Source organism: Pelodiscus sinensis, chromosome 8, assembly GCF_052426305.1.
Source record: "Pelodiscus sinensis isolate ZL-2025 chromosome 8, ASM5242630v1, whole genome shotgun sequence".
Taxonomy (NCBI): domain Eukaryota; kingdom Metazoa; phylum Chordata; order Testudines; family Trionychidae; genus Pelodiscus; species Pelodiscus sinensis.
The window spans coordinates 35,212,640-35,238,781 of NC_143059.1; the positions used below are offsets into that span (position 1 = coordinate 35,212,640).

A 26,142-nucleotide genomic window follows, 5' to 3' on the forward strand; every position below is an offset into this window, starting at 1 on the left:
GAGTGCTCATACCACAATTGTTTACGATGTATCACAGAGTAAGTATACCTGCTCAGTTGATAATACCCAAATAATGTATTGAATAACTGAGTTTTCATGGAGGAAAAATTCTGGTCAATCTTTACCACATATTCAATAGCAACATACATGTTTTGTACCACTGTGTTTTTGTGTTTGCTAATCTACAGATATTTGCCAATCTGTTATCTTGTTCCATGTTGTCAGATCAAATTTACAAATAAATAACCTTCCAATTTGTTCTGCTATTAAAGAGTTAAATGTGGCATTCTAAATGTCCAGTATCTTTGAGTTATTGCTTGGACTAATTTTTTTTATCATCAAAATAAATGAGAGAATATGCTGGGTATGTATAGTACAGTAGTTCAAAATTCTTCTTCATTTATCACTGATTTCTTTCCCCTAAGCAACATAAACCAGTCTTTTAATTGACAATACAAAAAGCAGTCAGTCTGCAACTGGAATAGATGTCATTATGCTCGCTGTTCATTTTATACTCCAGTTTTGTAACTATTTGAGTTACACTCTATAGGTCAGCTTTCAGAAATAACAACTTTGAAATATAATATGATAGAACTATGAGTATTTTCTTTTAAAATTGTGGTAAGCACAAAGGAAGTCTGATGAGAGGCAAAAATATCAAAATGCCTGAGTGGCCTAGGAATCACATTTCATTGACTTTGAAAACGGACCTTACGTTTCTTAGGCACTTGAAAAGTTTATCTGAGATCAGACTCTCAGGCATTTTCTAAACATCTTGGCCAAGATTTCTAAAGGGTATATTTTGATTGCTTCAACTGATGATTTCTCACCTTGAATCATCTTCATATAGTACAATTTTCAATGCATTGAGCACCCAAAATTGCTAACTAGCCAGTTTTCAAAATCTTGGCTTTAGAGTACGAGCTGTGCTTAAAATAGACACAAATGGTGTTTGAAATCCATTGTAGCCCCTTTTCCCCCTGTAACAATATTATGAATGTTCTGAATAACTCTGTGACAGTTAAGGAAAGAATCCAGTTGTGTTTCCCAAGCTGTTTTGAGAGAGAAATTAAACTATTCTGAAATGTCCACTTCTGAAGTCACTGGAACAATGGCAGTGATTTTTAAAGAATGCTTTGGATTCCTTTTCCATGTTTGCCATATGGCTTTATGCATCCATCAAAACCAATGGTGGTGCCTGCTAATGCTCAAAAAAAAAAGGAAAAGATAAAACTAGTCTCTTTATTGTTCAACCCTTCTACTTAGTGAGCCAGCTGTTGAGTGTTAATGTCTGTCTTAAATGTATGCAACAGAATGTAGGTCTTGGAGAGAACATTTGAGTTGTAATAAGAGTTATGCTGCACATATACACATTGTGTGTCACTTGTGGTATCTAAGAAATCATTGCTTTCAGCTTTTGGTTTTGCAGATTTGTTAGGCATAGAACTGTGGATAGTCAATGACCCAGAGTGATTGACATTTTGCAGTGTATATGAGAAGAATTTTGGCCATACAGTGTAATACAGAATCAACAGTTCTTACCAGTGGACCATATTTGCTGCTGCTTGCCTGCCTGCCTGAGCAAAATACTGTTTAGAATTGTAGAAGGTCATGTGCATCCTTGACGATGCAATTTTTTCTGATTGTACAGCTATCGATTTAACATTCTTTTGTATTAAGAAAATGAAAATCTATTGTTCCTAATAGTTCTATTTTATATAATGTAAAATATTGTTAAAGGCTCTGCTTGAATAGATTTTAACAATTGGTTATTTTTCCCTCTCTGTGTGTTAACTTTCTTGTGTTCATGTCCACTGAAGCTCTGAAACACTAGTCTGAAGAAAATTGCAGTAGCAATCGTATCTGCATATATAGTAGGGGCAACAGCTGCAATTCTAGCAACAATTTGTGTGAGTGGAGCCTGGAGACTCAAAGCAGCTATTTTATGACTTTTTTCCTGACATTTTTGAACCACCAGCAAAAATAATTAACAGACTAAATATTAGTATTTTTTTCATTAGATAGCATTATCGTATTTCCATTATGTCAAACAAAGTTATAAATTGAATCCTTTGCTTTTTTCTTCCATAGTGATTATACAAAATTAACTTGATATACCTTAAAATTCTATATAGGTGGAAGATTGTAAGTGAAATACAGATGTAATAGAAGATTTTATATACCTAAGAATACTTAAATATTCAGAAGCAAACAGTACCTATTTTAGTTTGTCTGTATTTTCTACTTTTACCAAAAAGCAATAAATTTGGTACAATTGGTTTTGCTTTTATAGCAATCTGTTGAAAAAGAAGCAGTGTTTATTATTCTTTGGTTAATTCATGGACTAAAGAATTCTATTAAGAGTTAGCTGCAAACGAGTATAAACATTTCACCTATCAAGCATACTAGATTGCTATCTAGCTATCAAGCATACTAGATTGCAAGTAAGAAATAGTAATTGCTATTGTGATTTACCTCATTTTATTTGTGTGCAATCAGGAGTCCGTTAAATACCTACAGAGTGATGATTTTAAAATAAAAATTGAAATAAGCAAAATGGAAAATATATATTCATTTAAAATACTGAAAATAGTGCACAAATCAAGGTATGCTAATTAACTTTTACAGTAAGTTTATTTCTGGATTTTTTTCACTACTTGATACACTGTTTCCTCCCCCCGCCCCCATGCTGCTGCCTCTGACCCCGCGTGTACCAGCTCTGCTTACCTCCCTCCCGCTTTGCGCTGCTGACTATCACAGGCAGCACTGGAGTGAGTGGGGGAGGAAGAAGGAGGGCTGCTCCATGAAGCCAGTGCTCATAAGGAGCCAGCTTTTAAGCCTTTGTAGGATGCAGCAATGAGGGAGCAGGTTATTCTGCAGAGCCAACATGTGCGAGGAGCCATCTTAAAAGCTGGCTCCCCTCTGTGTATCGGCTCCCACCTGCCATCTCCATCCCTGCACTGCTGCCTCCGATAGAGAGGCAGTAATACTGGGGGCAGGCAGCTTCGTGTGATCCGATAGGCATGAGGAGCTGACTTGAAAGCCAGCTTCCTGTGTTTACTGGCTCTGCCTGCCCCCTTACCCTCTGTGCTTCTGCCTCTCTGTCACCTCATTTGGCTTCAAGAGTGCAATAAGGTCATCAAAATATCAAACATTTCCAGTGTCTGTTACCAAGATGGTACCCAGCAGTCTTCTCCATCACAAGAGATATATCAGCCACCACCTCAGTATACCGTTGCATCTCCTTTCTGATGCCCAGGTGACTCTGCCAGATGACCACAGGGTTTCTCATGATCTTGTGAGAAGTATGGCCTTTGTTCTTGACATTCAGGTGAAGAAGGTCTGCAAGAGCTCTTAGAAGTTGGACATTTTGGTATCAGTAGGCTTTTCTAAAAGTCGGTCACAGCTAGAATGACTCCTATCACTCCAATGGTTGATGTACGGAGAGAGGGCACAGAGAAGGGATCACAAGCAGTTGCCATAATAGCTCAGCTGTTAGGTTGCTGTAACTCTCCATGGGAGTCTGAATTGGCACAAAGAAGCTTAACAGACAATTTTGCACAAATTCTGACCTCCTGTGCTATACTATTTGCTCATTGCCTGTGGCAAAAAAATAGAACACTGATCTTCTTGTTTCAAAATATGGATAATGAAATGCAAAGTTAAATTTCCATTACCCTTTCTCCTAAAATAAACATCACAAAACAAATGGAAAAGTTGTTGTTGTACAGCAAACACTTACTTTAAAAAAGGAAAAAAATAACCTGAAAGAAAATTATATTGCTTTTAGTGTCAGTTAGTAACCCTTTGAGCCAAAGAACTGTGAATCCAATTTTATATGAGTAAAATTTATGCATGGTGAGAGGACCACTTAGGTAATCTAAACAAAGTATAAAGGGAAATATCTGTACTTTAAAGCTATCTTCAACACCCAGCTTTTCAACAACACTTTAAAAAGGTGTATTACAGGAGATTGTGTAGCTTATTTTGCTTTTTAACAATGCATTTTCTTTTTCTACTATTAGCACAAACAGTTGACCCTTATTTTCTCTACCCCATCTATCATATTTCTTGATATATATGCACCAAACTGGAGAAGGACTTGGATCATATCCATAATGTAGACTTCAGTAACTTTCCATCATTCTTTAATTTATAGTGTGTGAAATATCTATAGGGTATGGAGTATGAAATCAGAAGGGAGCTTGGGATGAGCAGTATAGTCTCCTTTTAATGTACGTTTATTCATTTTCATCCTGAAGTTTATATGTGTAATATTTTGGCATCAATGATTTAATTGAAACTTTACAAATTTATCTGAATATTCTTCAGTCACAGATTGAAATCACATTTTTTGACAAAAGGCAAAGCTATAAAAGTAATCCATGGAAAGAGGGGATTTTTTAACTCTTCCAATTTGTAATGTATAAACAGACATTATAATTAGTAATGCTTGGTTATTTCAAGATCATTTTGAAATGATCTGGGTAACTTACAGAGAATCCACATTGCTTGTGTTTACTAACTGAACTTCTTTGGATATTTTATCCCTTCTGTTCCCTGTTAGCACAGTTTGGGGCAGATTCTCATTTCCATTACATGGGTGTAAATTTAGAATAAGTTCATAGAAGAAGATGAAACTAAATCAGATTTATATTACTCTATTTAAAAATCTGGCCCATTGTTTTGTTCTGTGCTTTTGCTCAAATAAAGAATGATTGCCTTTTGTAGAAGAAGAGTGGTTGACTTCTTAACAAAAGAATTCTAAATACACCCGATTCCGATGGGTCTATGGTTTAGCAGTCAAAAACATAACCAGTTCCAGTTAAAATTGGCTGAAAGCTGATGTTTGAAACATTTAAATTGGAAATAAGGTGAAAATTTTAAGCAGTGGGGATAATTAACTATTAGAACAATTTACTAAGGCTGTGGTGTCCAGCCACCTCTGAAGCAGTAGCCACAAGAAAGTACATCTTTAACAAGCCTCCTGTTATGAAATATTTTTCAAAATAATGGGCATACTATTTCGACGTCCCAGTTCCTCTCATTTTGAAACTTGTTAGTTCGAAACTTAGTGCTGTGTTGAAACACCAAATTTCAAAATAAGCTATTTTGAAATAGATTGAAAATAAGATATACATTGAGTTCATTCAAATGACCGGTGATATTAGTCAGGAACCACAAATCAGATTGCCAAGGCTTATCTTCAATAGTACAAAAAAACAAACAAACCCTATCCAGCATTCCTTTCTCCACAAGGAAGCTTCTGATTGGAATAAGCAGTGCAAGGAATCACTCAAGAGTCTTTCCATGAGTAGTATCTGTTGTGGACATCTGAGCACACAGATTTTCTTAATACAAAATACAGTGGCAGGAAAGCAATTTGCTGTTCATTTTATTAGATTTCAGGTGATCTGTCACAAGACACACATTTCCAGAATTTTTTCCCATCATAGCTGGTACACTGTCAGTTGTAACAGAAGCTAATTTTGCTAAATCCAAGTTGAAATCATTTGACACACTTTTGAAAGCATTGAATACATCAGATTCATGGGTAGGATCTCTCAACCCACACACTGATAATAGTTCTTCATGAATCTGGAAATCTTCTGTTACAAAACAAATCCAAAAGATAAACTGAGCGTGATGTCACATGACTCTGCCAGTGCCAATGAGTAGGCCAAACTCTAATCAAGTTCAGCATGCAAGTGGTTTTTGAGATTAGTAGACAAATCTTTCAATCAATGCGCAACTGTTTGGTGACAGCTGCAAATTTTGAATGAGCTTCAAGATGTTATTTCACATTTGTTCTTTATGATTTCCATGATGAAAACAATAATTTCCTTTACCATTCTCCATCTAAAAATGGCTTCCTGCTGTGAGCAAGTATCTACACTGCTTTATAGATGGCTAAAGTTACCAGGTTAGATGAAGATAGGAACAAAAGGTTTTTAAATGGTTTCTAAGGGGGAGGGAGAGCTCAGTGGTTTGAGCATTAGCCTGCTAAATCCAGAGTTGTGAGCTCAATCCTTGAGGGGGCCATTTAGGGATCTGGGGCAAATCTGTCAGGGATGGCACTTGGTTCTGCCATGACAGTAGCAGACTGGACTTGATGACCTCTTGAGGTCCCTTCCAGTTCTATGAGATAGATATATCTCCATATTTTCTTTTTGTTTTTTTATTTTATGTTTTTATTTTTCAAAATTCAATTTCAGGTCACCAATTTTATCAGCTCACTTTTTGCTTCCAATACGATACACTGGATTGAAATCACTGTGCTGTCCCTGGAAATGCCTTCATAGGGCATGTCTAGACTTGCTTTCACTTTTGAAGAAGAAATGCACATTCAGAGTGAATATGCCTATCTTTTTCCAATCGCTTTATTGAAAGAGGTTCTTTCGAAAAAGGAAGTAGTCTAGATGCGGTTCTTTCAAGAAAAAAAGCCTTTTTTGAAAGAACCGTCTTCCTAAAAAAAATGAGCTTTACATGGTTCTTTTGAAAAAGGATTTTTTTCTCAAATGAACCACATCTAGACTACTTTATTTCTCAAAAAAACCTCTTTTGAAAAAGCAATCAGAAGAAGTTATGCAAATTCATGCTGAGTTTGCATATCTTCTTTTGAAAGTGAAAGCAAGTCTAGACTTGCCCTTAGTCTAATTTGCCAGAATTGTTGTACGACACAGCAAACACATAGGCTGCGTCTAGACTGGCAAGTTTTTCCGCAAAAGCAGCTGTTTTTATGGAAAAACTTGCCAGCTGTCTACACTGGCAGCTTGAATTTCTGCAAGAACACTGACGATTTCATGTAAGATTGTCAGTGTTCTTGCGTAAATACTGTGCTGCTCCCGTTCGGGCAAAAGCCCTCTTGCGCAAATGCTTTTGCACAAGAGGGCCAGTGTACACAACGCAGTATTGTTTTGTGCAAAAAAGCCTCCATTGTGAAAATGGCGATTGGGGCTTTCTTGCGCAAAACTGCATCTAGATCGGCACGGATGCTTTTCTGCAAAACCAATCTAGATGCTCTTTTCCGCAAATGCTTTTAATGGAAAAACTTTTCCATTAAAAGCATTTGTGGAAAATCATTCCAGTCTAGACGTAGCCATGGGCTTTTCATTCACCTCAGTGTCAGCATATTCCCATTCCCATTTCTCTTGAAATTAACGTTTGGTGTCTTTCCAATCTTTTTCTTTCTTTGCTGCAGTTTCTATCGAAGATTTGTTGTTTTCAGCGTTGTTTGACTTGGTACTAGTACTTTCACCTGTTCAGTATTATGCTTTCTAATAAGGAACCAATCCATGAATGCAATTCTAGAAAAATGAATTAATATTGTTCAGTTTCAGTATAAAGCAGAAATAAGCAATATTGATGGGGAGGCCAAAAAAGTACCCTACTATTTAAAATTCAGTATCTCTGGAAGCATTAAACTTGTTAAAGATTTATTTTAAATTTTCAAAAACAGACATAACTGTTTTCTTCAAATACATGCTTGTATGCTAGATTTTGTTGTTTAGAACAGCCATAAAAAACAAGCAAAAAACTTCTGAGAATAAATTTTTATGTACACCACTATATTTATTGAACAAAATTTTTGGCTTTTGAACAGCCAACATTTGAACCTAATTGTGTGACCATGATGAACCTGCACATAAATTTGAAGGTTGAAATGAATACCAGGAGAAGACTGACTAGTTTGAAAACTGAGTTGTTTTATCCAAGAACAAATAATTTCACACAGAGAACTCAGAAGTAATTTCAGAAAGACTTTGATGATAAATACCAGTGGAAAACTAGTACCTGCAAATACCAGCCATGGCTTATGACGATGCATGATGATTTCCAGACTAAGCAGCATGTTTAAGCTATTCTGTGAACTGGCAGAAGTCTCCATCCAGAAGATGGGTCAAATTAATGTAAAGAGCCTTTAGCACTAACAAAGATCTTCTGAACTTTTTTCCTATTATCTGAACATTTTTGTTTTGTTATTTAAATTTTTTTGAATGCAACAATTTTTGAGTTTTTATTGTTCTAGCCAACTAGGCACACTGCACTGACCAAATAGGCATATGTGGCTAACATGTTGGATACCACGATACTAAGTTATGTGGTAGGTTTTCATCACTAGAAAGGACCAAGGTTTCAAAAAGTGATTTTTACTTTTTGTCTACCTTTATTCTTGGGTGCCCAACTTGATACACTCACAAAGGTACATGGCTTTCAGAGAGTTTGTGCTCTCTACTTCTTAAAATTAAGTCCTTTAAGGTGCATCAAGTTGGGCACCTAAAATCACTAATTACTTCTGAAAATCTTGATTTATACTTTAAAGATGGATTGAATGTTTTTACCTTTTAGAAACTCTAGTTCAACCACATGTTTTGCTTTGTGAAGGAATTGCTGGATGAATTCTATAGACTGTGCTGTGCAAGAACTCTGTTTAGATAACCATAGCAACGTATTTTTGCCTTAAAATCTATGATTTCATTAAATCAGACAAAACATGGAAATTTTTTTACTAAACCCTATATAGTATGTAATCTGCAAAAATAACATTAATTCTTTCTATTCTTCACAGGACTAATTTGAGGTTCTTTTCAAGTGAAAATTTTTCTCATAATAAGTGTCATTTTCAAAATGACTTATTAAAATTTTATTAATAATTCTATTTTGATTATTCATATGTTCAGAATATTTGCATTCCTCAAATAGTATGATGCTGATCAACTTTCATACATTTACTCCAGTGTTGCTTAAAGTGGTCCACAAAACACTTTGAGAAACTTACTAACTGGCTGCTCCATTGCGTTTATTTACTGGCTCTGTGACCACAGAGGCTTGCAGCTCCCATTGGCTCCAATTCACCGTTAGCAGTCAAAGATAGACATAGGAAGTGGTGTGGGCCAGGCTGACGCTTCTTGCAGCTCTCTTTGGCTGCAAACAGTGAACCAGAGCCATGAGGCTCTGTGCCTATGCAGTAAATAAACACACCGGAGCGGCTAGTTAGCAAGTTTCTCAAAGTGCTTTCGTGGATCACTTTGAAATACATTATATTAGACCATCAATGTTTACCACTCCCAAATGCAGAATTGCATAAGATATTTAATTCTTCATAAGATATTCAATTGCATTCTTCATTTATGTAAACAAGAGAAAGCTAAAATGTATTTGTATGTCAGAAAAATGATTTTGCTAGCAGCATTCTATGACTGAATTTCTTTTTTGCCCTTATTGAACAGAATAGCTAAGTAAAGTGAGTGGGAGTATTTTGCAATAGATATTTTTGGCCTTCTGAAATTATATGCTGTGCTAGTGGTTACTAATTAAGTCTCAATACTAGTTAACAGAACTGCACAATGTCATGCTTAACAGTGGATTTTTCAATATGCTTACTTTTTTGAAGTCACAATGAGTATTAAATATTATGTGTATCTGCCAGTGAAGGGCACCTGCATAAATAAAGTGCTATAGTTGTTTATTCCTAATAAGCTCAAAGCAATCTTGTCATTTAATTGAAATTGATATTTTTAACCTATTGAGCTACATTCCCTAGCAGGAATTTTTTTTCCATGAACACAATAGTCAGAAAAATGAAGAGGGGGATTTGACTACTTGCATATGCTTTAGTCATAAATAGTTCAGTTTTAAAAATCAGTTAAGTAGAAAAGTCATTTTAAAAAGGAATAGAAAAAAATAATTTGTTTGAGTTATCCCAGGGAGCTGGCATGATAAGTTAAATATTCGTCTGTATTATATTCACTAAATAATGCTGGTTTTGATTACATGAATTAGTTTATATTCCTGGCAAGCTTCAAGCTTTGCATTTTAAATATTTATCTTGAACATAATCTTTTCCTTAGTGCATGTCACTTCCATCATAAGAGATAACTGTTACCTTATGCCGAAGACCAATAGGCCAGTTAGCATTTCAAATTCTCTCCTGCCTGTTCCTAAAACAACCCACTCCTGTGGATGCCATGATGTTTGAGCAGGGCAGAAGATTAATCTCATGTTCAGGTGAATGAATTACAGACAGAGGGTGGAGTTAAGCAACAGCTGGAACTTTATTCACTCAATGGTGGGGAGCTGTGCTATAGGACCATCACCCACTCATATACCAGGTGCTTAATTAGGTTCCATATGGGGCTATAGGATCATGTTAAATGATTGCCCTGATTAGAAACTCATTGGCCTACTCCTAGGATTCAGCTCCCTTCTGAATCTTTTTGCCTTATCCCCCATTCACCACTCTAATGTGTGCAGGTGTAGAGATACTGAAAGCGGAGGTCAGCTTGTGAAATCAGGTCTCCTCTTACACTATAAGCACAGGTGCACCAGCAAAATACCATGTCTCATTACTTCTAGGGGCTGACTTTTCTAGCCTTTTTAAACAGAATATGCCAGGGTATGTCTACACTACAGCACTAATTCGAACTAACTTAATTCGAATTAGTTAATTCGAACTAAACTAATTCAAACTAGTGCATCTAGACCTAAAAACTAGTTTGAATTAGCATTTTGCTAATTCGAACTAGCATGTCCACATTGAATGGACCCTGAACAGAGGTTAAGGATGGCCGGAAGCAGTGCCGGAAGGGCATCAGAGTAGGACTTAGAGCGTGGAGCTGCTGCTTCAGGCTAGCTAAGGACTGTGCTTAAAGGGACCCAACCCCCACCCCGGACAGACAGTTCTCAGGGTTCCCCGCTTGCAAAGCACTTCTGGCTCGGAGTGCCCTGAGTGCCCACACTCGGCACATCACAGCACTCGGTCATCAGCCCGGCTGCACTTGCCATAGGCTGCCATCCGGGGGAGGGGTCAATTCAGGGGCTGCAGGAGAGCTTCCACCCCAAGGAGCCCGCAGAGCCACCCCAGTCCTCCCCATCAGGGGCTCGTACCCCATTCCTCCCTCACATCCTTCCACTTACCTGTCCCTAGCCCCCCTTCCTGATGTACAAAATAAAGGACACATGTAGTCAAAAATAGAAACTCTCTTTATTGAACAAAACTGGGGGAGACTGGGAAAAGGAGGTGGGAGAGGGGAAGAGAGAGGGTGGGAGAGGGGAGGGCAACTAAAATGATCAGGGGTTTGGAACAGGTCCCATATGAAGAGAGGCTAAAGAGACTGGGACTTTTCAGCTTAGAAAAGAGGAGACTGAGGGGGGATATGATAGAGGTCTATAAAATCATGAATGGTGTGGAGAAGGTGCATAAAGAAAAGTTCTTCATTAGTTCCAATAATAGAAGGGCTAGAGGACACCAAAGGAAAGGAATGGGTAGCAGGCTTCAAACTAATAACAGAAAGTTGTTCTTCACAAAGCAAATAGTCAACCTGTGGAACTCCTTGCTGCATGAGGCTGTGAAGGCTAGAACTAGAACAGAGTTTAAAGACAAGTTAGATAAATTCATGGAGGTTGGGTCCATGGAGTGATATTAGCCAGGGGTCAGGAACGGTGTCCCTGGCCTCTGTTTGTGGAAGACTGGAGATGGATGGCACGAGACAAATGGCTTGGTCATTGTCTTTGGTCTATCCCCTCCAGGATACCTAGTGTTGGCCACTGTCGGAAGACAGGCTACCGGGCTAGATGGACCTTTGGTCTGACCCAGTACGGCCGTTCTAAGCTCAGGGCTCAGGATCGGGGGTCTCAGTGGACCACCTTGATTTTCATGCACACTTGCTCCTGGGTGGCCAGACTGGCAGCTATCCTGCCCTAGGCGGCCACTTTCCTGTGCCTAGTGTGAAGGTCGTGGATGAGGTCCACGATCTCCGCACTACACCAGGCAGGCGCCCGTCTCTTGCATACCCGGGCAGGCTCCTGGGAGCCGCCAGCCTGGTCCCAGAAAGAGGCAGAGGGCTGGGTGGCAGCGGGTGGCTGGTTCGTGCTGTGCCAGGTGCAGGGTCTGCTGGCTGGGTGCTGGCAGGCTTGCACCTGGCAAGGGCACCGTAGCCAGCCCATGCCCCTTTAAGGGCTCCGGGGTCAGGAGGGGGACAGAAGAGTTTCCCTGGTGGTGCCCGGAGTGGCCACCAGGGAAAGCTGGGGAGGGCTAGCCTCCCACTAGTTTGAATTAAGGGGCTACACAGCCCTTAATTTGAACTACTTAATTCGAACTAGGCATTAGTCCTCGTAGAATAAGTTTTACCTAGTTCGAATTAAGTGCTCCGCTAGTTCAAATTAAGTTTGAGCTATCAGTTTTTATGTGTAGCGCCTATCAAAGTTAATTCGAACTAACATCTGTTAGTTCGAATTAACTTTGTAGTGTAGACATACCCCCAGCTTCTAGGGCAACACCAGTTACTATGGTCTGATTCTCCATCCATGCTGACTGGTATGTATTTTCTGGTCAAAGTCGTTGAGTCATAGAAATCCAATATCCCTTAAAAGCTCAGTCCCAGTGTATAGGAAATTGCTTTGTATTACTGAGCAACCTGCTTCCAAAATTATCCTGGAATTGTTGCCCTTTATTTTCTTCTATACTTTGTTCACACAGTCTGGCTTCACTGCTCCCCACAAAACTTGCTTCACAAGTGTCTTTCATCAAAGCAATAGGCTGTGTCTATACTGGCAAGTTTTTCTGGAAAATCATCTGCTGTCTACACTGGCCGCTTGAATTTCCGGAAAAGTACTGACGATCTCATGTAAAATCATCAGTGCTTTTCCGGAAAATCTATGCTGCTCCCGTTTGGGCAAAAGTCTTTTTCCAAAGGACTTTTGTGTAAAAGGGCCAGTGTAGACAGCATAGTACTGTTTTCCACAAAAAAGCCCCGATCGTGAAAAAAGGCTTTTTTGCGGAAAACCGCGTCTAGATTGGCCACAGACACTTTTCCGCAAAAAGTGCTATTGCGGAAAAGCATCCTGACAATCTAGACGTGCTTTTCCGAAAATGCTTTTAACGGAAAACTTTTCCGTTAAAAGCATTTTCGGAAATTCATGCCAGTGTAGACGTAGCCATAGTGTTCAGTGGTTACCCTATAAATCAAGTCTCTGTCTCTCTGATTCTTAAATCTTAAGTTTAATCCAGTGCAAACTAGAAGGTCATTTTCTAATAGATTCTACCGTATGCCCTTTCTGGTGCCCTTGAAGCTCAGTTGCACTAAAGTTGCTGAGCTGTCTGTGGGCCCAATGTGCAGTCACATTCCTCAGATCCAGACATCCTCCTCTTGATATTATCTGCAATCACAAATGACAAAGTCAGAGTGCAACCCTTCCATTGCTGCTAGTGTTGCTGCCCTAATTTTAAAGAATGTATGACAAAATGTGCAGGGTGGAAAGCTATGTGGGTTAATGTCTTCATAACTGTAAGAAAATGCTATCCAGATGAGTATCTTCCATCCCTATGTAGGGCTTAACTCCTGGATCCATTACGGCTAAAAAGGCTTTGACGGCTTTCACTGGCATAGCCTTTCATTTGCTCTTCTGGTGTCTCATTATTTGCTTGATCAGTTTTCAAAACTTCAGTTTTATTACATTGATCCATGTTTAAAATTGCACATAGGTTCCAGCTTATGGTACAAGTTTGCTAAACCTGAAAGCACCCAAAAAGGCCATGGCAAAAGCTGCTGTGAACAAAATTATCTCTCTCCCACAAGTGCACATTTTGGGATTAAATTACAATAACCACTTCAAAAAATAATGGAATATCGATGGCTTGGGGGTACTTGCACGCCTTGCTTCTGGACTATCCCTTCAATAATGCCCTTATTAGTAATCTTCTATGGGGTCCAACAAATGCTGCTAGCCTTCAGTACAATGTTTAGCCAAAAACAGGTTTATATTATGGGCTAGATTCACCATTTGAAGGTCAAAGATGGGCCAGATTTACTGGTGTCCATCCTTAACTCTAAAATCTACAAATTCTAATAAACTGGCCTTCTGAACTCTGTCTCTGGGGAGCAATAAAGTTCTGTTCCAGCATCCAGTTGAATCTTTAGATACCTATTAATTTTTCAATAAATATTTCCCACACTGAATTAATTGCTTTTTTGCTATAACCACTCTATGAATGATCCATACATAACACAAAAAATATCATTTTGCTATGTTTCTATGTTCATCACAACCCCTTATTTTATTAATGGTACTTTGACAAGTATACGTAGGTAGTTAATTATACAGTTCTTAAGTAACTTCTGGCAAATAAGACACAGCTTTTATATTTGAGATGTTTCCTCTCGAAATCATGCCTGTATCTTATCTATCCTCTCTCTTACAATAATCACTACCCCTCCATCTTAGACACTATGGTCAGCTACAACAGTGGACTCCTACAGACTATGATATTCAATAAATGCACAGATCACCACACCTACAATTATAGATCCTGTAACCATCCAAAACACAACAAGAAATTTGTTATCTACTGCCAGACACTCAGATACCACAGAATATGCAATGAGATGCTACACCCCATATCTTTCACAGTACAGTAATATTATTGATATGTGATTATGACATAATTATAGTTTTATGCAAGATAATTAATGTAAGATATCATTAGAAAGCTCATTATTTACTACTGAATATGATATCTTACTTGTATTCATATATCATTTTAGTATCTGAAATTAAGAATATTGGCTATGTATATATTTCAAATGTATTTACACCAGGGGAAAGCCAAGGCAAAAGACTGCCAGTTCCAGATGGCTGTCTTGGAAGGACCCATTCAAGTCAATGGGCCATTAGGAACAACAGTAGGTCCCTCTCTCACCAGGGAGTCTTCCTGCATAGATGCTACAACAGCTTCCGAGTAATGGGTGTTATGACACTATAGCATGTGGAACTCTTTGACAGAGGATGTTGTGAAGGCCAAGACTATAACACATTTTCAAAAAAGAACTAAATAAATTAATGGAAGATAGGTCCACTGATTACTCTTAGTCAGGAAAGACAGAGATGCAAAACTATGCTCTGAAGTGTCCCTTGCTTCTGTTCTCTAGAAGCTGGGAATGGGGGACAGGAATGAGTCACTCAATATTTATCATATGTTCATTTCCTCTGAAGCACCTGATGTTGGCCAGATTCAGAAGACAAGATACTGGGCTGGGTGAACCATTGGTCTAACCCACTATGGCCATACTTAAGTTCTCTGTTTTGCTGTAGGAAAAGACAAATGACTTCAGGTGGGAGTTCAAGGTATTTTTTTCATCTTCTGATTATCCCTGGGCTCAGAACATTTGTACTTGAAGAATAGCTTGCTAAACATCATTTAGTTGTATTTCAGTTTTAGAACACTAATAAGTAAAACACAAAAGTTATTACTTGTTTTTAACATAGAAGCATTTTTAGCCACTAAATACAATAAATGAAGGACTGTACTACTTCACTTGGCTAAACAACAAATTACCTTTTTTATTTATTGTTTTATATACTCCATATGGAAGATTGCTGAATCCTTTCAGAGTTTCAATAGCATGTTAATCAAGTCACATCAAACACAGCCCTGCATTGTGTTCTACTGCCCACATACATTTTTCATTATTAGCATGTGGTGTCCTATATTTTATCCTACTTAAAAGAACTATTTAGAAAAATACTATGATCATCAGGCACTAACCTTTTGGATATCAGTTTGCAATTTAAATTAGTATGTTCTTTGTGGGGGGCATTTCTCTTTAGTATCTTTTCTTCCTCCTCCCCCAACTGCCTTGAAGAGCTAATGTCAATAGCATGCCCTGAATAGGTGAATAGATGTTATGGGTTTATTGAGAGAATGGTGAGGTCTATGACAACTCAGATTATAGTAAATATATTACATTTGTGTTTTCAAGGTGAGCCTCCATTGCCTTGTGACTTCTTAAGAGTGCGGGTGACTCAGATTTCTTCTATGACTACATAGTGATTGACTACCATGAGTGGAAACCTGCCTTTTTATTATTGCTTGTAACCCAGCAGTTAAAATGGTGTACCTCTGAAAGTGAATGCATACTGAATAAAAATTACATTGAATGCTTCTACAAAGTACATGGGCTTTTAGGCATCAATTCCTTCTTTGCATAATTATTTTACACCTAGTCCTAAATCAACATAACTGTGTATTAATATTTTCAGAATAATAATTATATACAGCTGCTGGCAGGCATTAACTTTTATTTTTTCAGGATGGTTTTTGAGACTGAAAAATCTGGCAAATATTGCTGCTGAAATGCACTAGTGAACGTTTATGTTTAGTCCTACTATTTTGTCAATGTCAAAACATGGAGAAGTTAAGAGCAATTCTGTGATCGTGGAACGAGGTGTACCGGTAGTTCAAATTAGAAAGCCTAATTCGAACTACCTACACCGTGCCACGTGTAGATGCGGGCATGGAGTCCGAACTACCGGGGCTTTAAAAATGGCGGTGCCCGGCAAGATGCAAATGAAGCCCGGGATATTTAAATCCTGGGCTTCATTTGCAACTTCGGTTGCCTACATTAACCACCCTAGTTCGAACTAGACATACCCTCGGAGTTTTACTGTAATTTGATAGGTTTTTGTTGTTTGAGGAGTGTCCTCTGCGGACGCTGCTGAGCCCAGAGCCGGGGATTTGTGATAGTAGTACCTTTGGCTGGCTGTGCACGTGCAGAGCTGATGTGTGTTCTGAGGAGGCTGATGTACATGTACAGCCGCCACCCCTTCCACACACAGTTCCTTCTCAACTGCTGCTGGCTATGGTCGCAGATCAGCAGTCTCCCCTCCACCTAATACAAGACTTATTTCTTTGTATATAGTTTATTTAGACAAGTTCAGTTATAATTTATATTCTTAGAGAGTGATAGTTTTTATTACAAAGGTTTGAAAAAAAAAAGAGAGAAGCGCTGATCGCTTCATTACACTAGCAACGCATAACAGCCACATGCTAGTACTGATCCTCCAGGTTATGCTGGGTTCGCCCGGGTGCTACCTGCAAACTTGCCATTTCAATCTCTGACAGCCACAACCAGTGACTCCACCATCTCGGGCAGTATCACATATCAGACAACTGCCCACATTGCCAGAAATTGACTAACTGTTCTAGGAGAGCAAGGGGGCTTCAATTAAAAATGCTCCAAACAGCAACTCAAGACAGCCCACTGACCCTGATTGATCCACCCCTACCAGACAGAGATCACCTGGGACGGGGTTGGAAAGAGAGGCTCCCCCCGGGTTGAGCCCAAAGGAGCAGCAAAAGACTAACGTTAATAAACGGTCTTGCTCTTCCTCAAGGACTGAATCTCCATCAAGGAAGCAATCAGTCCATGATAATCCTGCACCTCTACCCCAAACAAAGGGGTCGGACAAGCAGCGATCGAAAGGGACTATCAAGGAGAAGAGCCAGGATCCCAAACAGACACACTGTGCATCAGACAAACCGCTGACAGGAGCGAAAAGTAAAGCTTCCTTGGAAACACCAGCACCAAAGAAACTCGCACCGACAGATGAGACATGAAGCAAGCAGCACTCATACGCAGTACCAAGCTGGAGTGCATTACTTGAGTTGGCACCACCAGCACTGTTGAAATATGTGGCACCAATGGTTCATGCTATGCAGCCTCCCTTACAATTAATGCTGCCACGAATGCCTCCCACCCTCCTCTACCATCTACCCCTTCCCCAATGCTGCACTTCACAAAGGCAGCTGAACTAATGGTTCACTCGGTACCAGGGATGCCTCTGTTTGGTATTGATGGTACCCCTAACGCTCTGCAGGGCACTCACTCGAGCACTCACTCAGCCACTCTAGCCAGCTCTGTAGAAGCAAGCTTTGGTGATGATGAGGAGGAGATACATAAACCACATCATGCATCAAGGCATTATTCTCATAAGCCTCTGCAACAGGCTCAGCAATGGCAGCCACCACAGTGGATGCCATTGCCCTTAATGCCTGACTGGCCATACTGGGATCCGTGGGAAATCTACAGGCAACAACAAATTACACAGCCTCCCATGACACCATGGTCCCATTCATCAACCAGACAGCCCATAGAGCATTAAAGCTCTGATATGGAGGATCAGGACAGGGATACCAAAAGGGAAGATCACAGTTCACTATCTTCCCCACCTGCACATATTTCTGCCACATCTACAGACGACACATTAATGCCTCCACCATCAACAGTGGGGGAGGATATAAAATCATTCCAGGAGCTTTTCTAGAGAGTCACGGATGCCCTGGAGAACCCTCTCTCAGATGCTCCACAGGCACAGCATAAACTCACAAATATTTTATATAGTGATAGAAATGTAGCCGTGTTAGTCTGGTGACTATTTTCTTCCACTGTTTGATCTGAGGAAGTGGGTCTGGCCCACGAAAGCTCATCATCTAATAAACCATCTTGTTAGTCTTTAAAGTGCTACATAGTCCTGTATTTTGTTTCAGATATTTTACACACATCTCTTCAATATAAATTAGCCATCCCCATGAATGAGGCCCTCATGGAGCCAGTCAAAAATGTATGGAACACCCCAGCCACAATTTCGTCAGTCTACAAAAGAGCTGACAGAAAATACTATATAGCACCTAAGGGAGCCGAATTCTTATTCTCCTACCCAACACCAAACTCTGTGGAAGCAGTCAATCAAAGAGAGATGCAACAAAATACATGCACAGCTCCCAACACCAATGTTTGGAAGAGGCTGGATACTAAGCAGAAAAAGGCATGTTTGTCGGCAAGCCTGCAGATAAGAATAGCTAACTACATCGCATTATTAGCAAAATACACACACCACATACTTGACCAAATTGCATGCTTTATTGAATCTATCCCAGACACAAGGAGAGACCAGTTCAGGGCAAATGTCAACGAAGGTACATTAATAGCTCGCACAACCCTACAGGCTGCATTGGACTCCGCAGACACAGCAGCCAGATCTTTGGCTTCAGCAGTGGTGATGAGGAGGGCATCCTGGCTTCAGCTCTCTGATTTTCCAAGAGAGGTCAAATCCACTGTTGAGGACTTCCCCTTTGAGGGCGCGAAACGCTTTGCAAAGTCCACAAACGTGTCCCTCCATACCCTGAAGGACTCTAGAGCCACACTCAGAATGTTGGACATCCAGGTACCTGGTATAAAATGAAAATAAAACAGATCATTCCAACAAAGATACAGACCTTCATTGTTTAACCAACAACAACAGCAATATAACAACGGATGACATCAGCGACAGACCAGACATAGACAGACATCGGAACAGTCATCCACCCAGCAACCATCGACATTCAGACAATAGTTTTGAAGTCCTGGTCGAGGGTGACACAACTCTGATATTTCCAAGGCAGCAGCCAAGATCATCAACACTATTTGTCAACAGACTAGCCAACTTCTATGCAGCCTGGTTGAACATCACAACTGACAAATGGGTGCTAGAAATCGTAAAAAAATGGTTATTGCTTCCCATTCACAACCATCCCCCCATCCCACCCACCCCCTCTTGTCCATTTTCAGGGACCTGTCTCACAAGAGCCTACTTCTACAAGCGGCGGAGCACCTCCTTACCATGATGGCTATAGAAGAGGTGCCAAAACAACACAGGGGAAAGCATTTCTATTCACATTATTTCTTTACTATCAAGAAGTCAGGGGGATGGAGACCTATACTGGATCTCCGCAAACTGAACTGCTACTTCAAATACCAACACTTCAAGATGGTTACCTTGGCTACAATTATACCTGCCTTGGAAAAAGAAGTATGGCTGTCTACCTTCGACCTCCAGGACACTTATCTTCACATATCAATCCACCCATCACACCAAAGATTCCTCTATTTTATAGTAAAGGACAGGCACTTCCAATACAGAGTGCTAGCTTTCGGATTGTCAACCACACCTCGAGTATTCTCAAAATACTCAAAGTGGTAATGGCATATCTATGCAAAAAACTGAATTACAGTATTTCCTTATCTAGACAATTGCCTAGTAACCAGCCTTACACAACAGCAAGCACAGCAAACAGTCTCGAAAATCAGAGCCCTCTTTGACTCCCTTGGGCTACTTCTAAATTTGGCGCAATGTACTCTCTCCCCTAATCTAAAATCAAATTTCAGATTTCATTGGGACATACAGAGACTGTGTAAAAACCTGGGCTGACTTACCAAACCACAGGTGGACCTCACTCAAGCTCTTGATAGAAACAGCACAGTGAAGTCCTTGTATAACAGTGCGATTATACTTGCAAATACTGGGGCATGTGACAGCAGCCACATTTGTAGTACCACATGCCATATTACACATTGCAAGCATGGCTACACACAACCTATCATGTTCATCCTTTGAGCAAAATCCTTACTATGTCCAATAAGATAAAATCCTCCCTTACATGGTGGACAATACTCAACAATGTATGTATAGGAGTCCCCTTCCAACAGATTCCGCCAACAGTAACAATCACTACAGATGCCTCCCTCCTAGGTTGGGAAGCTCATCTACATCACAAGCTCGTACAGGGTCAATGGACACAAGATGAGACCACGTACCGTATAAACCTACTAGAGTTTATGGCTGTAAGGAATGCCTGCATGAACTTTCTTCCTCTCATTTGAAACAAAACGGTACAAATATTCACAGACAACATCTCTACAATGTATTAAATCAACAGACAGGGAAGAACATGCCCATATCACGTAGGCCAGGAGGCAATACTCCTCTGAGAATGGTATATCCCACAAAACATACACCTGGTCGCAACCTATCTACCAGGCAATCTAAGCAGGCAATTCCCACAAAACCATGAATGGGAGATAAACCAATCAGTGCTCACTCACCTCTTCAAAAAATAGGAATTTCCAATGGTGGACCTGTTCGCAACACACAAGAATGCTCGCTGCCCGCAGTACTGCTCAAGACCAGGCATAGGTCCCAGTTCCTTAGGGGATGCCTTCAGTATAGAATGGAATGCACACTTGGCATATACATTCCTGCCTCTTCCACTTATACAACGAGTGATCCTCAAGCTCAAACGAGACAGAGACAGAGTAATATTCATAGCCTGGCCCAGGCAAAAGTGGTACCCGTACTTGCTACAGATGAGCATTTGGCCACCACATCGATTCCCACCAATCACGTATTTGCTGATACAACAAAACGGTCAAATTCCCCATAAAGTTATCCAAAAGTTATACCTTGAGGTGCGGATGCTTGTTGGTTAAATTCCACAGAAAGGACCTTTCCGGAAGCAGTACAGCTCATCCTTACAAATCCCAAACGACCTGCAACAAGAAGGACATATGGACAAAAATGGAAAAAGTTCACAGCCTGGTGTACAGCAAACAACCATGAACCACTCCACATGGGAGTATCACACATTCTACAATGCTCATGAGAAGGTATCGCCAAGCAGCGGTGAGCCCTGCTTGCCAGCCACACGAAACCACACTCTGCATATGCACAGACCGCGCTGTGCGGCCACATCAGGCTAAAATCTTCTCGCCATGGGCAAGTAGATTACATTAATTGTTGAGCCCTGCTTATTAGAACTTCATAACACGTGTCTCTCCATGAGTACCATAAGAGTGCACCTTGCTTCCATTTCCACTCTGCATGCTCCTGTACAAGGACACTCAATTTTCACACACCCATCGGTCAAATGCTTTATACAGGGTCTACATGTTTATACATGTTTCCCCCATACATCAAACCAATCCCAGCAGCACAAGGTTCAAGTCCCATGAAGGTGCTCGTGGGTAAACCCTTTGAGCCTCTTGCCATCTGTTCATTATTACACCTATCAATGAAAGTAGCTTTCCTTGTGCCAATCACCTCTGCAAGATGTATTGGCGAAATAGCAGCCTTAATTGTGGATCCACCATACGCAGTATTTCATAAGGATAGGGTCACACTTAAGATTCATCCCAAATTCCTACCCAAAGTACTTACCATGTTCCACTACCATGAACCCATATACTTACCTGTTTTCATCCCTTAACTGCACAATGACAATAAAGAAGCAGCTCTCCATATCCTGGATATCCGCAGAGCACTGGCATTCTATCTACACCGGACAGAGCCCTTTCAGAAAACCCCTCGGCTGTTTGTTTCATCAACAGAGAGGTCACAGGGGTTGGCTATATCAAAACAAAGACTGTAAAAATTGGTATCTAGTTACATTAAACGAGTGTATACCATAGGAAAGAGAGATCCCCCATCAACTGTGTGATCTCACTCAACAAGGGCAATGGTAGCCACAAAAGCATTCCTACAGGGTATCCCAACAGAACATATTTACAAGGCTGCCACATGGGCGTCAACACTTACTTTCATGCAGCATTATGCAATACAGACATTCGCTGAGTCAGAGACAACATGTGGCCACATAGGCTCAGCATTTGAAGCTCCCACCTCCTCCTATGAATACTGCTTCATTATTACGTAAAGTGGAGCAGCCACGGGGACACTCCTCGAATAAGAAGGGAAAGTTACTCACCTACTTAGTATTTAGAGTTCTTCAAGATGGTTTTCTCCGCGGGTACTCCACCACCCCCTCCGCCACTCTGCTTCGGAATACAGCATGTCAGGATCAGAAAAGGAACTGTGGGGGAGGGGAAGCTGCGCATGTGCATTAGCTTCCTCAGAACACACATTGGCTCTGTGCGTGCATGGTCGGCCGGGGTCCTATTGTCACAAATCTCCATCTCTGGGCTCAGTGGTGCTGAAGCACCTACGGTGGAACACCCATGGGGACAACCACCTAAAAGAACTGCAGTTACTACACAGGTGAGTAACCTTCCCTTTTTTATCAGACTTATTGTATTTACCTTTCTCATTCCATTGACTTTTCAATTTACTGTTTCTCATCAAGGGGTTTGTTATGGCTCTTGTTACTTCACTTTACAGCATCTTAAAAGCATCTAAACACTCTCTACTCCTGTGTGATTATGTTAACCTTGCCCAGATTACAGCTGTGGCATGGAGAAAGGGATAGCTATGATCAAATGTCTTCTGTACATGTGGCCGAAATTGAGTGGGTGGAACCAAGACGACAACCCCTCCCCATCCAGCCCTGGCTAGTAGTGCTAACTTGGTGTGATGGGAGAGTATGCTGAGATCCAGAAGGGTGCCTAGCAAAGTACATTTTCTATCCTCCCCATGTTGTGTTGAAGAAGAGAGGAATTATGCATTAGAGAGTGTCTCTAAGGTACAGTAACTCCTTCCAATAGTTTTCATGCTTCCAGGAACATTATAGTTCAAACTCCATATCTCAACTTTTATTGTTTTTCCAACACTTTGTCACTAGTTTTGTCACTATTGCATCTTTCTTTGGCCTTCCTTAACCATTGTACTGTTCCACTTCTAATTCTCTGCTTCTCTCAATCCCTTATCTCTTGCTGAGGTCTCTCTTCTTATTACTTGGGCGCTTACCTTCTGTGGTGGGCCAGATTCTCACTCCATTCAGGGAGGAGAGAGAGCTGCTCAAGGCAAAATCAGTCTTAATCTCATGCACCTCTGAGGTTTGTCAAGCCTGGAGATGGGCAGCTCCTTAAAGGAGCTGTTCAGTGCAGGGTGTCAATGTGAAGGATCAAGATTGCAACTCAGACATCTCAGGTTTCAGGAAGTAGAGGTTGCTGTCTAGGAAAATGGTTGGAGATCCTGGCTGCCCAGAACCCACAAAAAAGGAGAAGGGGTGGTAATTTTCTCTCTCCTGTTTAATATTCCTCTTTTGGCTTCCTAAAGGTCAAGGACTCTAATTTGTGAGCTGTGGAAGCTTGCTATTATTCTGCTTGAACTTCAATCTTTCCTCTCCTTCACACTACACACATGGGACTGGAGGCAGCAGATCTTCTGAAAAGTACAGCTGGAGGGCTATAATCTGGACTCTGGACAGGAGCAGTGACCACCCTCTTACAAAGCAGCACTAGAGAAGCATAACCTATTATACTCCTATTTATTTTCTGAATTTCGTGTTGCTTTTTTAGTATCCCTCCATCTATGTAGTTGTCTGTTCTGTTATAAAATGTATTTATGCCTCCCCTGTGTATGGCTACAAACTGTCTCCTTTAAAAAGGCTATTAGTTATTAGTTTCTCTATTGTTAATAATCCTCTTTGAATTGTACTCTATGCATCAATTTCTTCTGAATTTACAGCACCACATTTGAGCTGCCTAAATCTAGGGACAGGCAACATACTTACAATCTTCTTTACCATAATCAGCATACTAGTCTTAATCCTTCCCAGTGCTGTTTGGTTAGTCATGATTTATTAATAACTTCGGGTATGTCTGCACTTGCAGTCTAATTCGAACTAGGGCTGCAAATGTAGGCATTCGGAATTGCAAATCAAGCCCGGGATTTGAATATCCCACGCTTGATTTGCATCGTCTCAGCCGGGTGCCATTTTTTGAAATTTATGAGCCCAAAGTAACTGCCCGCTTCTATACGTGGCAGTGAAACGGGCATTTGAAATAAAGCCCTAATTTGAACTACCTGTTATTCCTCCTGCAAGTATAACCACGCTATACTTAAGATAACATGATCATTGACTGCAAGGAACAAGATAATATGATTTGGTGGCCTGCAATAGAAGGGGATTGTATTCTAATTACCCAATAGGTCCTTCCCAAATCTTTGTCCTATGTCCTTTTGTGAGGCACAGTGAACTATTGAGCTGGAAGTAATGGCAAGATGGAACTACAGATGGGGGCAAAGAATGGACAGGTGAGAAAAGAAGAGTGGTTTTATCAATTCATATTTTCAATAAAGACCAATGTAACCCTAGGGCTCATTTACTAGTGGAAAGTGTCATGACATCAGATGTTCTTGCCTCTCAAACATTACTTTGTGCTATGTTTGGATTTCTTGAAATGGTTACTTGCTTTGTTACTGGTTTTACTGGTAAAATTGTGCATTTTGGAGGGAACAGGAAGGGCTCTACAATGGACCATCATCATAACAGTTTGACAATTTGAGTTGAAATAAGTAAGGTGCAACAGAACTTTCTATAGTATCATTTTCAACTTTATATATTATCTTGGACTAGATTAGCTTCTGATAATATGATTTGTATTACTTTCTGAACTTCTGATTTATATTTCATTATTCTTAGCTAGACTTCAATTACATCTCTAGGAAATAAATCAGAGAATATGTGGCCAAAAATGGCTAAAATGATTGCTAGCAAATTTTTAGAAACATAATGAAATTTCAACCATCGCTACCCCTGGAAGGTCTGTCTTAAATGTAAACCAAAAGAAAGTAAATCTAATATATCTGAGGTATTTTTAGTTTTAATATGTTTTCTTTCTCATTTTAAAATATAATAGTTATATTTCTTTTTATGGAAAGAAGATATTGACATAGTAATTGTTTTGAAGTGTCAAAATAGAAGCAGAGGAGAAAGACAGCAGTCTCCTTCTGCCTAATCTTTATTTTCGTCCTTACCTTCTTGGATTTTCTGCCGGATCTAAAACAGAATTCATTATCTGTTTTGTGAGCCCAACTGTTGTGTAGTAAAGTGAATAGGGAAATTATTAGAAATGTGTAATTGTATGCACATTTTGCCATTATTTGTTTGAGATAGTTGAGTGATGCATCATAGCACAATTATAACAATATAGTATACCTTTAGTTTGTGCCTAATGATTCATCTGAATTTGTCTAGTTTCAGTTTCCAGTCTTTGGATCTTATGTCTTTGTTAGCTAAATTAAGAGAGCCATAAACTATCACATACCTTTCTCATGCTGGCAACTACATATTGTGTTGGTTACCTTTTCACATTTTCTTAAATGAACTAAATACATTGAGCTGCTTTGATTTTTCATGTTAAGGCAGATTTTCCAGACTGAATATTTCTTAATACCATTTTCTGAACCTTTTTCAATCTGTCGTCATCTTTCTGAAATGTGGATATCAAAACTAGATGCAGCATTCCAGTCATTGTCTTGCTTCGGTAAGTAAGTGACTAGTTGACTAGTCAATTATCTGACTAGTTGCTCCCCCCATCCCTTGCTGCCTCTGTCAGAGCGAGGCAACATGGAGAGGAGCAGGAGACAGTGGCCAGTTAAAAGCTGGTTTCCCCCCAGCACCATCTCTGTGGAGGCAGGCAGGGGTGCAGTGGGGAACTGGCGGTGCTTCCACCTTTGAAATGTAGCAAGAGTGGGACTCTTGCTACATTTCGAAACCAGAACTACCGCAGGAGCAAGGGCAAGAGGGGGACTCAAGCAGTCCCCCACTGGTCTTGTGTTCCCTACTTTGGAAATGTACAAGGGGCC

General features: G+C 40.1%; 1 protein-coding gene across 11 annotated transcripts in view; it reads left to right on the plus strand.

Annotated features, from left to right (window-relative positions):
* Positions 1-26,142, plus strand: part of PCDH15 (protocadherin related 15) — a 1,468,744-nt gene that overhangs the window by 845,080 nt on the left and 597,522 nt on the right. The gene's annotated exons all lie outside the window — the stretch shown is intronic.